At 33.3% G+C, this 4897-nt stretch overlaps 1 long non-coding RNA gene across 1 annotated transcript; it reads left to right on the top strand.

The window, feature by feature from the left end:
* The first annotated feature begins 2717 nt into the window (after positions 1-2717).
* Positions 2718-4697, top strand: LOC141332538 (uncharacterized). Its single transcript, XR_012355321.1, has 3 exons — positions 2718-2847; positions 3126-3215; positions 4009-4697. It is a non-coding gene; the product is annotated as an uncharacterized lncRNA (long non-coding RNA).
* Positions 4698-4897: the final 200 nt, after the last annotated feature.

Raw genomic sequence — 4897 nt, 5'->3', positions numbered from 1 at the left:
TTATGTCATTTTCTAGTAATAATGTCTGCATCCCAAACAAAAAGATACATTTACTTTAGAACCAGATGTGCATAAAATATTAGGACTTGTTTTTAAGGAATATATATTGAATTAAATTTAATTTCCTAGCCCTACTGTCAAATAGTATGTTTCTTGTTTTGTGCATAAATATAAGTTAGGGAGGGAAGGTTATGCTTAAAATTCCTAAAAATATCCTAAAATCATCATCATAATACGTATTTTCTGTAATCTAATTTTAAATACAAATGCATATAAATTTACTTTAGAAGCAGCAGTGAATAAGATATTTCGACTTATGTTCACAGAAAACTTTACAGAATACTTTTATTCAAGTTTAATTTTCTAAGTCCCACTGGCAAATAGTTTTTTTCTTGTTTTACACATAAACATGACATAATTTAGGGAGGTTAATTACTTAACATGCAAAAAAAAAAAAAAAAAAAACTTAATAAAATACTTAAACTGAAACAAGCCTTATTATTATGTGCAATGTACTAACATAGTTCTGAAATTATTTTTCTAAGTTACACACAAATGTCTGCAAATGTCATGTTTACCTTCAATATAGCATGGATTCCTCATGAAGTGTTATTTGTGCGTCATGGGTGCTCATTTATTCCACAGAAATATCGATGAAAATCGAACCTAGTTTGCAGCCCATCAAACTTGTTTACTGCACTGTAACCGATTTTTGTAATTTGAACAGTATTTTACTGTAATATCTACAGTAAGATACTGTAAAATGTATATACAGTATTTTACTGTAAACTGCAAAGGATTATGGGAAAATATATGATCACTACTGTAATTCTCCACTACTGTAAATCCGTTTACAGTAGTGAACTTGCCCGCGAAAAATTGACCAATGGCAAGGGAGATTTTTTTTTCTCCTGTTGAGAGGAAGTGGCGGTAAAAAGGACAAAAGAGAAATGTTGCATCAATAACTCGACAAAAAGGTTAGTATATTATTTCTGTTTTATGAAAAACTGAACAATTTTAATTTGTTTTCACTTGTTAACAGCAAACTAACAATATTCATCGTGTTTTTCCTGTCGGTAGCCTTTTTTTTCTGACTGACGGCCGGGGCGCCGCCATAACGGTGAAAACATGGACTGGTGAGTAAATTAAGGTGACCTATATTAGTCGAAATAAACTTTATTTAAACTGAGAAACACGTTTGTATATTGTGCTGCCCTTTAATGCAAGTTAGTTCGTCTGACGAGCCCTTACTCAAGCTTAACAGCAAACTGAGGTGAAATACTGAGGTAAAGTGCGTTAAGCAACACCACTGTTTCTGTGGAGATTTTAAACTGTATTTTCAAGCCCTTCTTTTGCTTGTCATTTTCAAGTTTCTGGTCTGGATGTCGTCTGTAACGTCGGAGCGCGGAGGTGTAACGTTATTTTGGATCTTCTTCTGTGAATGACTGCCATAGTATCGACGATAATGAACTGGTAAGCTAATAATGTCAGTAAGCCGAAGTTGACAAGCTTAACGTTAGTCACAGAGCAGCATAATATCTTTTAAACGCTGCCTCTTTATAGCTGGCAAGGTAATTCTCTTCAAATGATGTTTAAGTAAGAAATGTGTGTATGAATGTCGTATGTAACTTTATAGACGGTCCCTTCAGTGACAGACGTGACATAAACAGCGCGCTAACATGAAACACTGAGGTAAAACTAGGGCTGGGAATCGATTCCAAAAAGAATCGATTCCTCGATTCCGAGGCATTGGGAATTGAGAGTCGATTCCAACGTTTGGAATCGATCCTCTCAAGGGGAATCGACTCCTCATTCAGAGCCGTTTTCAGTTCAACAAAACTTACCTCTTAAACGGAAGGCTGCATTCCATGAAGGCTGCATATTTCGGCTGCAAGTCATCAAACGTCGATTGACGAAAATAAACGTAATAAAAATGAGTTTAAGGACGCAGCCTTCAGTTTGAGAAGCACCCATTAATTTGCCTCTTGCTCACTAATAGTTATTATAGTCTGATACATTTCCACAAAAAGATTCGTTCGGATAGATTATTTAAATGAACCAGTTCAAAAAACGATTCAGATGTTATTTTACGGGAAAACTGGCTCATGATGTCCACAATTTAGACGACAGAATAGATCATGACGTGTCTTGATCTTATTTACATCTTAAATAAATGCTATTTTTAATCTATCAGCCAAATGATAACTCTGAAAGAAAACGCAGAGAGCACGTATCAGTGGCCGAGAGTGCATCTGATTGACAGTTCTCGCCACGAGCTCTCATATCAGTGTTGTTGTTAAAGTTCTGTTTATTTTGTTTCAGTGTATAGTTTTGTCATTTTATACACGTCACATCTTGTTTTATTCATGCAATAAATGCATGTCCACCGCTGAGCTGTGGGTTATGACTAATTTCCTGGGCAACGAATTACAATTTGAAATCAGTCAGAGCTACAGAAAAATAGTATATATATATATCTTCTTTTTTTTTTTTTTTTTTTTTTTTTTTTTACAAATGAAGCTTAATATTATGAGAAGGTAACTTTATACAACCTGCATACATTGCGAAATTAGCTTCCTCCAATCTAAAAAACAAGAATCGAAAAAAGAATCGAAACAACAGTGAGGAATCGATTCTGGAATCGAATCCAATCGATTCCAGAACCAGGAATCGGAATCGATTCCAAAATTTTCGGAATCGAACAGCCCTAGGTAAAACTGAACACCGCGGTTAACTGCATCTTTTGTGTTTTATTTTCAAGTTTGTGGTCTTGTGGTCATGTCGTCTGCATCGGAGGTGTATTAGAGTCTTTTCTGGTGATTGCCGTCGTCGCGGTGCAAACAACAGGTGAGCTTCCCCTTTCATCAATTTAACTAAGTTAATGTTAACGTTACTAAATTAGCCAAATTAGCCACAGGCTGCTGTTCTCCACTGACTTGCAGAACAGGTTAACCTTTTAAAGAGAGTAACGGGCTAGCAATATATTAATATAACAAGTTTTGCTAATAAATATTATAAATGTTTATTTTATTAAAAATGTAGATTTTATTACTGTACAGTAGTTGTCTTTTCTGATCATAAACTATAGTAACACTAAAAGGGTGTTGTGACACTGTCTGTTACAGGAGATTTCTCCAAGCACTAACTGGATGCTGACCATCAGGGGCAGAATCATCATACAGCCAGCTGTCCATTTTACAGACATGCAGAATCAGGTAACCCAAAACATTTTTGTTTTACATTGCATTTACATTCATGCATTTTTCAGATGCTTTTATCCTAAGCAAGTTATATTGTATTTAAAGTACACATTTGAAAGGTATTTATTTCCGGGGAATGTTTTTTATTACCATGTCTTGTCACATCAAGATTGAGTTTGCATGCACATTAAAATTATTTCTATTAAACCAGCATTTAAACAGCAAAATGCAGCTGCTTCAGGTATCTTTAACTTACTGTAACCTTTAAATTCATAATAGCAATCTTACCGTCTGTCAATTTAGATTATTGTTACTGTAAAGCAACAATTAGAGATTTTTAATCATAGTAGGCTTATTATATGCACAGACTTTCTAGGAAACACACGTTTAGAATGTTTATATGAACAGATTGGTTAGCATTTAGCATGGTCTGTGGCAGACTTTTGAGTGTCAGGGCAACAAAATTCAATAAACAAGAATGTAATATTAAGTGATTTAAATCATGAAGAAAGTATTGTCTTTTTGCTCCATTTAGTAAAAACGGTTCTTAACAAAGCCATGTTGTGCATCTCTGCACACAGCAGTGTTTCATTACTGAATGAATTTACCTTTTTTAAACACCTAGAATCAGTGACTTACTGACCCATTCATAAAATTCTTTATAAAAAATTTCAAGAAAAAGTTTCTTCAGTTTTTTTTCTTACTACTGCGTTCGTATGTAGTATATCATTTTTTTTTTAAATGCATACAGCACCAAGTTTGACAGTTGAGGCAAATTCTTTAAACACTGTTTTTCTTGTGCTTGCAGGTTTGTTCAGACAGTCAACCTTTGTGGCAGCAAATGCATTGACAGTCACAGATCAGATGGACTTCTGGAAAGAGGGTGCAAACAACAAGCATCAGCCTGAATCCCATTCTGCCGTTTCTCATCAGAGAGCTTGTCAACTTTGACTCAAAACTACTAAAATTTAACACAACACAAACACATTTTTACTGTATGATTTTATTTTATTTACACTACCAGACAAAGCTTTTGAACAGTAAGATTTTAAATGTTTTTAAAGAAGGTCTCTTCTGCTCACTAAGCCTGCATTCATTTGATCCAAAGTACAGCAAACACAGTACACTTTTGAACCATTTTTATTATTTAAAATAACTGTTTTCTTTTTGAATATATTTTAAAATGTAATTTATTGCTGTGATCAAACCTTAATTTTTAGCATCATTACTGCAGTCACATGATCCTTCAGAAATCATTCTAATAATTTGATTTTCTGCTCAAAAACTATTATTATGATGTTGCTGAAATTATTATAATGCTAAAATACATTTTTTTTTTTCAGGTTTCTTTGATGAATAGAAAGTTCAGATAAACAGCATTTATCTGAAACAGAAATAGTTTGTAACATTATGAATGTCTTTATTATCACTTTTGATCAATTTAAATCATCCTTGCTAAATAATATCTTTCTATTCATCAAAGAATCCTGAAAAATCTAAAAATTAAATAATGTTTATCAGCATACTAGAATGATTTCTGAAGGATCATGTGATATTGAAGATGAGTAATGATGCTGAAAATTCAGCTTTGATCAAAGGAATAAATTAAATTTGGATCAAATTAATGCAGGCTTGGTAAGCAGAAGAGAATTCTTTAAAAAAATCTTAGTGTTCAAAAACTTATGACTGGTAGTGTA

This window comes from Garra rufa, chromosome 3 (assembly GCF_049309525.1).
Source record: "Garra rufa chromosome 3, GarRuf1.0, whole genome shotgun sequence".
Lineage (NCBI taxonomy): Eukaryota > Metazoa > Chordata > Actinopteri > Cypriniformes > Cyprinidae > Garra > Garra rufa.
This window is presented reverse-complemented; position numbering and strand designations above follow the sequence as displayed.